Below are 12,857 nucleotides of genomic sequence, written 5' to 3' on the forward strand. Positions count from 1 at the left end.
ATCTGCTGGTGTCTCAAAGCTGCTCCTCACACACGGCATCAGACACATCCCAATTTCAGTACCTCCGTAACGCAGAGCATGTGGTGGGCACTGGGAAAGGCAGGGCTGACAGAAAGCATGAATAAAACAATAGGTACCACTCATCACCCTGAGGGCTTCCTCATACCAGGACTTATTTCTCTGAGAAACAAAGAACAATTCCCTGCATCATGTATTGATGGGTCTTGGGTCTGGTCCCCAGTACTAACACACACACACACAATTTTTTCTTTCACATTTTTGCATGATGACTTGCATGACAAGCCTAATAAAAGCCTCAACAAAAAACCCAAAACACACAAAAATGTAACATTGTTTCATATTAACTTCCAAAGCACTTCACTGACTGTAGGAAGAAACTGTATTAAAGCACAAGAACAAAAAATTCAACTACATATGGAAAAATATATATGTAAAAATGTTCATTTAAAAATCTTCCACTGGTATGGAGTTGACAACGAGCAAATGTATTGTAGTAGGCAGAGCTGCTCTTGGGGCATCTTTGTGCAAGGGTGGCTTTGATCTGGAGACACAGATTCTGGCAGCTGCAACGCTGCTGCCCTCCAGCAGGGCCCATGAGCACAAGAAATTTAGGAAAAAAAAGACAAAAAACCTGCTTGCTCATCCATCAAGAGCTCTGCTTCACCCAGAACCCTTATTTGGCCAGAGGGCTCATGCTCTTGAGCCACTCCTGCTTCACTTGGCTGCAGCTGGGAGGTTGGGCTTCGAAGCTGGGGCAGATGTCAGGGCAGGAGATGCTCTGAGGAGCACCTGCAGACGGAGGAGCCCTCATGAGTCTTGGCACAGTGGTACAGCCATGCCAACACCCTGTCTGGTCTGCGGAAAGCCTCGCCAAGAGCCTTTGCAGGGGTTAGGTGGGAAACATGTTCAGCCCCGATGCAGGAGGCAGTGTCTGCGTGCAGGGAAGGATAACGTAGCGATGGCCAGGGCTGCTTTCTTTGGGCAGCCCCACGGGCAGCTGCTAGATGCTGCAGTTTTGGCCCCAGCCAACTCAGCAGATCCAAGTTCTCCCCTGACTCCCAAGCTGCCACAACAGGACCCTGGAAAAGCACTAGGTCCCCACAATGGGGCCAGGGGCCACCCCTCCCTGTCCTGGTGTGCCCACTTGGTACTTGGCATAAGGGCAGCAATGCTGAGATGGGCCTGTCCACCATAATCCCACAGCCCTGCACAGCCCATGTAGCTCACCACCTCCTGCCCCATAGCTGGGGTCATCATCCCCTTGTGCCCCACATTTGGTTAGTGTGACCCACCTAGGGAGACCACATTTTGGGAACTGCTCCCCAGGGCATCACCCCACTAAATGCTAGCAGCAAGAGGCAACAGCTATAAACCCCCCCAACACAGAGCAGAAGCATGGCCTGGGGGACATGAGCAATCCCTGTCCCTGGCCTGGGGACAGCCCTCATGGGAAAATAGCACCCGTCCTGCAGGGGAGAGCAGGGTCATGATGGAGTGAAAATCATCCGGTCTCAGCAGAGTGGGGAGGATGTTCTGGAGAGGTTTTTCTTGGCAGGAGCCGATGGGGCTCTCGCTTCCTGCCTGGTGGGGGGATGTTCTCCCCCAGGGGACCCCAAGGCCACTGGGTCAGAGCATCCCATTTCATGTCCTGCCTCTTGGCCTCACATGACTCCAGCCCAGCCGGCAGAGAACAGGCTCTACCCTCCAGCTGCATGGGCACACTGTCAAAAAAAAAACAAACCAAACAAAAAAACCCCTACCAAAACCCACCAACAAAATATACTGTAAGAGGGAAAATGAACAGCACGTGCTTTAAACCAGGATCTGTCTTCTCTTCCCTTCCCCCCAATATATTTATAATCTATCTGGGGGTCTTGTAGGCTTTTTCGTTATCTAATGACCTTAATGGCCTTGGGAAACAGACAGACAAATTTAAAAGTGTAATTCGTATCTACATGAACAGTTTCATATAAAAATGGGAAAAATTCTTTGAGAAGCTGATAGTGGACTGAAAACAACCTTTTCCAACTCTGATTGTGCCAAGCAGCTGCAATAAAGAAATACCAGCAGGAATGGAATAATGTTTCCGCTTGTTTTCCTAGGCCGCCTGCCACTGCAGAGCCTCTGGAGCAGGGCAGTGGGCATGGCGAGACACCCCCCACCCCCCCCCACACACACACGTGCTTGCACAATTGTCTTGGTCAGGAGGTAAATGTTTACAGCATCTTGCCTTCGAAGCAGCAGGCAGCCACTTGCAGCCTTACCAGCCAAGCCAGGGGCAACCTGAATTGGGTAAGTAGAAACTGGCCCCCACTTTGCAATGCAGAATCCAGTAGCTAAATTCTAAACCACTTCCTCTACCTCCTAACAATGCACAGAGGAATTTCCACAAATCCCAAGGCTGCCCTGACTTCCATTTCTAAACTTGGAAAAAGAAATACCAGGACATTCCTTTGTTGTTCCAGCTCACTCACTGTTTGATCCAGGTTTTCTTTCTCCAGCCGAGCCAATTAAAGAATCCTGATTTCCCCTGGAAAAAAAGCATAAACCGGTAACAAACAATGCGCTTGCTTCTTAGATTTTTAACAAATTGTTTTTGAGTAGAATCAAAACCTGCCACCTCATTCTGGTCAGTGTGGTTTAATGTTTAAATAGTATTTTGGCCAAAGAGGAAAGAGTATTAGAGGCATTTATAACTGCATTCCTGCCCTCTGGAAGGAAACGGTCTAGTGCTGCATTTATTGAGCAGCAGCTATTCTGGATCACATAAGCAGCTTGAAATATACCACCTCTCCCCAAAACCACGGCCAGCCTCCCAGTGGTACCCAGTACAGCCCTACAGCCCCACACCAGCTGCTGGGGCAAAAACTCCTTGACACTCATACACACTCCTTGGAAAAGTTTCTGTGCCTCTTTGCTTTTATTTTCAGGGTGTTTGCTCTTTTCTCTCCCCTTTCCACTTGCTGTGTCACCTGCTCTGATTCCTGCTGCCCAGGGTCTTCCCTTGCTGCCCTCTAAGACCTCCCTTTCCCTGCCCAGCTCTCCACCTGCTTGCTTGATTCCTGCTCACATTCCTGTGCACATCCTCTGCCCCTTTATCCCCCAGTAAAACCCCCATCCCCACTGTCCAACAGCTCCTGTCCCCACTGCCTGTGGGCAGCATCCTGGCCATCCCCTTGCCCGGTAGCCAGAGATCCAGCTGCAGGGACAGCCTCCTCCACTGCTGTCTGTGACCACCTGCCATGGAAGCTCTGGGTGCCAGCGGAAGGAGCTGGGAATGAAAGCAGTGGTCCCTGCTCACCCTGCGAGGACATGGGACCCAACAGGTGATGCGCTTGTGCCCATGTGGCCCCAGCGTTTGTCCCCTCCAGCGTCCCCGGTGATGTTTGGATGGGAAAATGTTGTTTCCTTGAACTTAGAAAGAATCTGTCAGTATAAATCATTGTGTTGAAAAACAAGTTACACACTCAGATGGGAAATGTTAGCGTTCAGTTTGTTCCAGGAGTTGTTGATCATTAAAGAAAGTCAAGGGAGTTGTAGAATCACTGAGGATCACACCTGGGTGCCTGAGTAGAGATGAACACCTTGACTTGCAGTGAGCGTAATCAGAAACCCTACAACCAAAAATAATCCGAGCAGCCACCTAACCACAAATAAATAGCAAAGCTGCTAGGGTGGTTCTTGCTTCAAGTGTAAGGAAACATCTATTCTTCTGCCAGGAAGAAAGAGAGACTCAAACCTTGAACTTGAGGAGGAAGGACCAGGTTCCTGTTGTTCAGCTGGAGTAATTAATTGCATATGTATCAAGGGAGGCCAAAAGGGGAAACACGTGCTGTTTGTGGAAAGCCAGCATGGAACCAATGCCACCGGCTGGGGCTGGTGGGATGGCCTCAGGGAAGGCATGGCTGTCCCATCGTCTTGGCTGTAGCTCTGGGGGCCCTGGCCCAGCAGAGCTGGTGGCCAAAGACTGTTGCCATGGCCTGAATCCAGCTGTGGCCCTGTGTGGCTGGAACAAGCCTCCAAGCATGGGTCCAGTGCAACAGACAGTCATGTCCTCAGCAGGCTAGAGCCTGATAGACTGTAAGAGAGAGATATGCTGCAGCACAGCATCAGTGTTGTTGGGTATCATTAAGGAAATTTTCTTCCCATGATACAACAGAGCTGAAGCTCAGACCGGTTTTTTTCTTTCTTTTTTTTTTTTCTTTTTTTTTTTTTTTTGTGGTATCTTATCATCCAAGAGCTTATTAGGCAGGAATTCCTCATGCTGTTTATTTTCCATCTGTCCATATGTTCCCCACAAACTCAGCCTAGTCTCTGTTTTAAGTTTATACTTAGAAGCAGTAATTGGAAGGGATGAACAAAGGCGCAAAGGAAGGCAACACAAGCACAAACAAACTTACCAGATGTTTTGGATTCCTGCATTTCCCCAAGAAGCAGGATCCTTAATGTTTTGATCATGTCATCACAGTACAGAGCTGTTGCAGTCCAGAATACAGCTGGCTCCTCTCTTCTGACTACTGGCCACAAAGATGGTAATTCAAGTCACCACAAACAACCCAAATCTGCTCTTACCGCAAGCAAAAGCAAAAACCTGGGATGTGCCTATTCAACATTGATGCCTACGGTGGGCTTGTCTCAGGGATGGATTTGGCTTTAGAATTTGAAACCGCAGGACAAAACCAAACTCCTCAATTCACACAACCTGCTTTGTAAGGTGGACCGAGATCTCACGTGGCTCCACAAGTGCCCTAATGAGCTGAGAAAGCCAGAGGAGAAACGCAAAGCCAGCGCTGGTTGCAGAACTGACCCCAGCCCAGCAAACTGCCCTGCCCCTTTTCTAAATTATCCTACCCACTGAAGAGTGTAAATGCTCCAAGAAGAACTGTTTGTGGGACAGACAGGTGAATGCCTGCCTGTTACTGGGTTGGTGAGACAGCCATATCTACATCCCCTGAGATTTTGGAGATGCTGTCATGGGCACTCTTCAGCCTCCCAGCACTATTAATGGAACTGATGCTGCCAAGAGACGTGGCTCCTACCTTGCACCTGGGTGTACCCTTGTGCCAACCTGGGGACTGGCACTGGCGGGGCACCTGAGGGCTCAGCAAGGCTCTGCATCATTTGGGCAGTCTCCGGGCACAACCTGAGCCACCCTGTTTGCGTTTACCATGTTTTAAATACACTTTATTGTTGTTTTATTTGCTGCTATTGCAAACCCCTGTAATCGTGCTGATGACTTGGTACCCCCACTGCCCAGGCTGGAGGACCATGAGCTGGGGTACTGTCCCCTCCATGGCTTGGTCTTGCTGCTCCCCCATGATGGTTCACCCCGCTGAGCCCATCTGTGTCAGAGTTTTGCATCCTCAAAGACAGACACCGCTTTATCTTCAGAAGCAAAAGCAATTGAGTTAGTTGTGCAGGTGTGAAGTCTTTTGTGCTTTTTCTTATCTCTAGTTCGAATGCTTTTTTCCTTTAAGTCTAATGTCTTTAAGTCATGAGTACAAAATTGGTTTAAATTTAACTAAAATGAAACAGTATTCATCTGAAATGGGGTTTTGCACTAGTTAAATTAAAATGGTATATTTTTGCTTGTAGATAAGGCCTTGTTTTTCAACACAGTTATTGCAAAACACTTGGGACAACATTGGGATACTCTACAGAATGGAAATAATTAAAAGATACTGGCAATTGTGCATGGCCTGAGGAGCAGCAGACGAGAGCTGGTGGACTGGGGAGACGGCATTTACATTATGGTTAGCAGTCTTCTCTCCCATTCAGAGTGCAGCAGTGAAAACAGGCTGTAAGATTAATGAGAGGAAAAACTGTGACCACAGCAAATAGAATGACTCATGCCCACTTGATGGTCTTAATTTCTACTCCGGAATAGTAATTTTCTGCTGGACCAGATTAAAAATATTTCTCCTCCTGCTGAGCCCATAGCCCAGAGGGATCCAGCAGCCCACACTCAGAGCACCGGCCACTTCTTTGGTTTAATAGGTGAACAAAGCCAGCCTCAAAATTATCCGAGCTCTACTTCAGTGATGCACCGGGAAACACAGGCTGGGGGACAAGAAAAAGAAATGCAAGACAAAGAAATCCCTCCTGTTCCCCTTCGTTTCTAGGAAGCAACAGAGCCCTTCAAATACCACCACTGCAGGCTTGCAGAAATCAACTGGATAATTAAAGGGAGAACACTAAAAGCAGACTAAATACTGGAAATCATGTAGTAAAGCGTTAACTTGCATCGTGATCAGAAGAGGAACTTCCCAATTTGATTGCAGAAAGCAATTTACTTCAATTAGCAAGGACATAAACAGAGCACTTGCTTAATAGAAGTGTTGCATCTCCAAAAAAGCAATCTCCCTTAATTGCACCTCTCTTCTTGGCACTTGCTGAACTTTCAAAGCCTGTTCTGTGAGAGACAGGTTGAAATAACCCTTCGGCTGTCAGTCAGTCCTGCCCGCTGTGCAAACACACCTTCAGCAGAGCAACACGGGCACAGAGGGAGTTTTAAACTGTGTCCCAATAAGGAGGACAGGTGGGGCCAAAGAGGAGATAGCTGAGGTAAAGGCAGCAGGCAGAGCCTTCCTCAGCCTCCTCCTCCTCCTGGCAGAGCCCTGCCTGCACTGCTTTCACCTGCCGTCATCTGGCTCAGGCTTTGCTGAACGTATGGATAAGGTCATTCCTAGCAGTTTCAGGAAGTTTGGGCCTGTAAAGTGCTTCTTCCCACCTCGCCATTTCCAGCTGGAATGTTTGGAGTAATAGGTCTGGAATGTCTGATAAAAGCCTTTCCATAAAACTGGTAGGACCAAAGGATAAGGGGCTGCTGGTACCCGGTACATCTGCTCTCCACTTCACTGCCCCATGCCAGAACCCATCACTGGACTTATCCCAAGTGTTTTGGAGCTGCTTTGTGTCCTTTGAGCTGCAGATTGAGAGGGCAGTAAAATTTCTCCAAGAATTTAGCTTTTGCTCCAAACAAACTAAAACCAGCAAGAGATGAGGACACAGACATAAACACCCACACAAACCATAGGACTTAAACACAAGCATCTCATCCAGAAGCCTGGATACAGGGCTCTGCATCCCACACCACGGGAAAACCATTCCCCAGGAACCATTTAAAACTGAAACTCCTGCCCACACTGAGCAGCAGCTCCTTTCAACCAGGGCAGCCCTTGCCCTGGGCGCTCGCTGCCCACCCACTGAACCAGCCCGCCATCAGAACACAGCACTGAGACCTTTGCTTTTTGATCCCAACGCCCTGTGGACCCTGGGCTAAGGAAGTAGCAGCTGGACAAGGCTATGGGGACTGTCCCTGCCTCACCGTGCCAGCTTGCACCTCAGCTTCTTGTCCTAGGGAAAGGTGATGATACATTTTACCTGAATGTGCTTCTCAGTTCCCTGAAAAAAGTATTCCACTATAACAGACAAAATCACTTCACTGAATCAGGAATATCTACATCCGAACTCATGCTACCCAGTCTTGATGGAGTAGAGAAATGGATTTTCACAAAGGACCTGAAGGGCAGCTCAGAGCTGCAGACACTGGGTCCTGCACCCAGCTAGAAGCCACAGATCCGTCATTGCACTGAAGCAACTGGTTCCCACTCACCTTGGGCACTCACAAAATGCTGCAGTGTCTGTAGTTCCACTTTTCTTAAACCCTAGCCCTAAAGCCAACTAATTTGCCTTAATGCAGGCATTACCAGCAACAACTGCCCTGAGATATGAACAAGACATTTAGGTCCCTCTGCATCAGTGTTGTGCTCACCTTCACTGGCTCAGCAGGATTTGGCAAAGCCAGGCAGGTCTGCAGCCTCCACAGCTGTGACCCAGCTGTCACATTTCATGGGGATGCAGAGGCACCCAAAACCGAAGAGGATTTACCCTTCCAGACTCTGCAGTCCACCTGTGCCCAGTCCCCTGATCCTGAAACCAAGGGCTAGCCTGAGGGGAGACCAGACCCAGTTACGAACCAGAGCAGTGGCATGATGGGCTCCCAGACAAACTCAGGAGAACCAGCTCATGCACATTTTAACCTACAGCTGTTTCAGTGGTTTGAATTTACTTTTCTTTTGGGAGTTTTAAAACATCATCTTGTCAAAGATGAGCTCTGTGTTAATCTTTGCATTACTGATTGCACCTGCAGGACTTCAACCAATCTTTAGATTTGCTTAGCATTGTCAGGTTGGGTTTTGGGGGGTTTGGGTTTTTTTTTGCAAAGTCAGGATTAGGGCTTTGGTTACAGTTCAGTTAGTGTATTTTTGCTGCCACTCTCCTGAGCTATGGTGTGCTGCCACAAGTTGCTCCCTCCAGCAGTAACCCAGCCCCATCAACAGCTTCACCAGCCAAACCAGCTCCCATGCAGACGGACGAATCCTAACGAAGCTTCACATTAGCAGTAAGATTTTGTGCTGGTCCCACTTACTTCTATGCAACTTGGAGAAAAAAAGCAGGAACTCAAACACATCCTTGCACAAATCAGGAGCACACCGCAGGGCAAATGATGGTGCTGCTGCAGTTTACAGCCTATTTGGGGGCCCCAGAGCAGGGCTGGGGCATACGGGAGACAGCTTTCCCCAAGACAGGGCTCCCATCACCTACTGCAGGCATGGAAGCACTAGAACAAGTAACACCCAGGCATGGCCAGGGCTTTTGGACACTCCTGCCCTGGTCACATCTGTGGGAGGGAGTGAGCAGTGATTGCAGCTGCAATGCAGCCTCCCATGGGGCCCGGGCAGCTCCAGCCAGAGCTGCTGCCCAGGGAGCGCTGCGGGCTCAGCTAGGGCAGCTGCAGCTCTGCCTGCCAGCCATGGCACTGCACAGCCTTGTATGGCATCCTGTAGCACAGCATCCTGCAGCACTGCACAGCCTCCCATGGCACTGAATGGCCTCATATGGCAGCAGCATTCTCATGCTGTTTTTTTGCCTGCTCTGTGCACCCATCAGAAGTGGCAAAGCCAGTGGCAGGAGTCGCATCTGCAGTTGCAGCGCTGCCCGCTAGCACCAGCCCCAGCACCACACTGTGCTCCTTTTGGCACCAGAGCTTTTGAAAAGTGGCAGTGGGAGGGCAGCCTCAGTTTCTCTGTCCCCTGACACCCACAGCAGGAGTGGCTGGTTTTGAGGCAGGAAAACGCTGCATGAAGGAGCCACAAGCCACACCCTGACAGAGCAGCTGGGGTAGCCACCACCTTGTTCCCAGCCCAGGACCTTGTGTTTCCATCCCATGCAGGAGGAGTGTGTTTGGTAAAACAGCTGCTGTGGCAAGCTTGGGTCAGCCCTGGCTTTCAGCTGGTTGCAGTGCAGGTGCTGTCTTTGCATGAAAAGTAAACCCTCCAAATTAAATGTGGGGCACAGTGCAGTAACTCACCACCAGATCCCTTTGAGCCCAGTGCAATGCATGTGAGTGGGCTGGCAGAGAGGGGAGCAGTGACAAAGAGCACAAAAACATTAAAACAATGCACTCTGTAGACAAAAGTTACTGGAGGCATCCCAGTGAGGACTGGCAGATCTGCAGCAGGGAGGGATGGCCCAGTGCACAGCCAGCTGCGTCCCTGCCCTGTGGTGTTTGATCATTGCACATCTGCAACCCCTTTCCTTTCCTCTCTCTTCTCTGCCCCACTCCCAACCCCCTTTCACTTTAAAGGTCCAGATTAGGGCATAGTTAGAAAAGCAGTTAAAGCGGTGGCCTGGCGAGGGCAGTGACCTTTGGCAGCAGCAGGAAGCCGCAGCAGTGGGTGGGCTGGGGGTGCAGCCCCACACCCACACTGTGCACAGCACCTGACGGGTGCCCCAAAACTAGCACTTGGTTGCAAAAGCTCCTTCTCTAATCCCCATCACAGCCTCACTTTCTTCATCTGCTCAAAGAAAACAGGCATTTTGGTGAAATAGACATGCTGAGTGCTGCTGGGCGCCAGCCCCGTCTCTGTCCCATGTACTGCACTGGCACGGCTCACTCATGCACAAGATGCCCCATGGGCAGCACCGGGTCCAACTCATCACATGCAGCCAGGGACTGCCCTTACTTGTCCCCCAGCACTGACACGTGGCCATCAAACCATCCCCATCCACACCAAGCAGGCCTGGGCACTGTGCCCCTCAGCACTCGGCTGTTTGATCTGCTGGAGTCTGTGTTTTCATGCAGGGCTGTTTGCAGCTGCTGAGCTCCCTTATCACCACCATGACCTTTCCTGGTTGCAGATTAGGGGCTGGAGCCAGTTGGATTTGTTTGATTTCTGTTGATGGTTATTAGGCAGAGGAAGTGCCAGAAGGGATTTTGACCTCCAGCTTAAACCTATTCCAATTAGAGCCACTGAGCCTTTAATTACCGCACTCCAGCCACTTTGGTTGAAGCAACAACAAAAACAAACATAAGAAGTGGTCCAAGATGGGCTTTTTTTCTCATTGGATCTGCCACCTACTTTGTCTGTGTGCTGCATGACTGTGGGCGTGGGGCATTTTGCCCCTCGTGCTGCCTCTGTATCCCACAGCTGCCGCAGGCTACACCACTCCGGGGCAATGCCCGTGGGCAGGAGGCACGCTGCCCCTGCCCACCACCCTGGCACACCACCTACTGGTACCCAAAGGATGCTCCAAGTCTCATCTCCTGGTGCCCGCTGGCTCCAGCCGACAAACACCCAAGGTTGCAGTTCAGGGGCCCGTTAGAACTCACTGAGAGATGATATATTTTTTGGAAACACTGATTTCTTACCTCGTGTAATTTCTACTAATTCCATTTTAAAAAAACACAGTCCAGAGAGCTCTTGTACTCTGCTCCATTTGGCCCTGGGACACTGATAGTGTTTTACCTGCCCTGGGACCACAGCACTTTTTGCTCCTGGCACAGACCCTTTCTGACATTCCAGACCCTGGGCAGAGATCCCCACTTTTTGCCTCATTTCTTGTATCCATTGCTATTAGGTTTAATCAATGTATTTTAAACTCAGCAAAATAGGGCTTGTGTCTGTCTAAGTCCTACGATTTAGAAAATAGTTTCCAGGATAAATCCTGTGATTGATTTTTTACATTAAACAATGACTAAACCCTTGTGATCTATGTTTCTTCCCCGACCGGCTTTTGTCCATTTCCCAAAAAACAGCAGGAAAAAAAACCCAAAATGAAATGCTCATCCTGAGCATTGCAGCAGTGCAGGTACAAGCAGCTGAGTGCAAGGGATCCCATGGGGGCTGCTACCCTGCCCACCTCTCCTGGGAACAGCTTATCCTTCCAGGGTCAGAGCAGCCACGGTCATGCAGGGCCCCTCCCTGGCAGCACCAGGGCCATGGTCATGTTTCCCAAAGGTGCTTTCTTTTACCCCAGTTTCTCCCTTACCTGGGGATGCCAAAAGCACCTTGACCTGCCCCCCTGCAGCCCTTCCCTGTTCCCTGGAAGATTCAGTTCACTGAGGCAGAGAAAAACCCCAAAGGCCAGACAAGTGTACGGGCTGGTTTTTTTTAAATGCCTGGAGGAATCTGCCCCCAGCTGGGCATGGCTCTCGCACCATAGTTGAGTCCCATTTACCAGGAGACTGGGTTATTTCACTGCTTGTGGATTAAATTCACGCTTTGGCACCTCAATTCCCCTCCCCAGTTGCCGTCGTCACAGGAACTTTACTGCAGAGGTGGAGCAGGGCAGCAGAGTGCCATGCCAGGAGAGGCTCTGTGCCCAGACCCGCAGCTCTGGGATGGGGCATAAGCAAACCACAGCCTGAGGCAGGTTGACTACAAGTACAGCCACATTGTGTAGTGCTTTTATAAGCCTTAGATTTTACTGTAAACCTCAGCAAAATCTGACTGGCTTGATCACCTGGATTGTCTCCAATTGCCTCTGGTAGCCACACGATGGGAACACTGTTATATGGGGAAGCCTCTGAGTGATCACTTCTGCACCTCTTTTCCATTACCCAGACTCTGTAAACTGAATCCTCATCCAGAGCCATGCCTTTGCAGCCAGCTGACTGTAATTTTTGCATTGGGCAAAGCCCTGGTGCAGATGTGCAGTGGTTATGGCACACACGTGCTCGCAGACAAGATGCTGTGAGGGGACCAAGGCACTGCAGGAGGAAGCTGTACCAGCCCCGAGCTGCTTCTGGGGATGCTGGTATCGACCGGAAAACACTCTGCCTTTCCCATGGGAACACTGATGAAGATGTCTGTGCTGGGGCTTGAGGTGTCTCTGGAAGCCCGGGACCTCATGTGAACAGGAAGTTGCTATGGAGACCCAACAGTTAATGAAAAAAAAGAGAAAACTGTGAATGCTCATTTTAATTTCTCTTGCGTTTTCATACATCTGTGAGACTCATGAAGGTAAAGCAAGCCTAGGATATTAATTATAAAGTTTGATCACAGAGCACAGGGCACTCGGGCATGATGCTGAGACACCTGCATGCACGCAGCATGCTCAGCCGTGGGGACAAAGCCAATACACTCTCCTTGCTCCCAGTGAGCTCCACTGCTCTACAAACATGCCTGACTAGATAAATCACAAAAATTCACACTCAGCTGACACTCTGAGCATGACTTTTGTTGGTTTGCACTTAAAAACCCCCACGAAACACCCAAAAAGTTCATTGGTGTTTACATACACGAGATCACCCCAAAAATTGTATACAATTATTTTGCAAGGAAACCAGCTAAGAACTATTTGCAGGAGAGAGAAACTCCACAGTCCAAGGTCATGGTAACTCTCATCATAGTATCTTCTCAGCAATACATGTGATAACTCCTAAAATGACCCTTTCAAGAAAAGAGGTACCTAAAATGAATATATATGTAACTTTACTGACCAACTGTTGAGTCAGAGATGCTGAACTGATGTAAACTTCCTACTTGGAG

This window comes from Falco biarmicus, chromosome 8 (genome assembly GCF_023638135.1).
Source record: "Falco biarmicus isolate bFalBia1 chromosome 8, bFalBia1.pri, whole genome shotgun sequence".
NCBI lineage: Eukaryota > Metazoa > Chordata > Aves > Falconiformes > Falconidae > Falco > Falco biarmicus.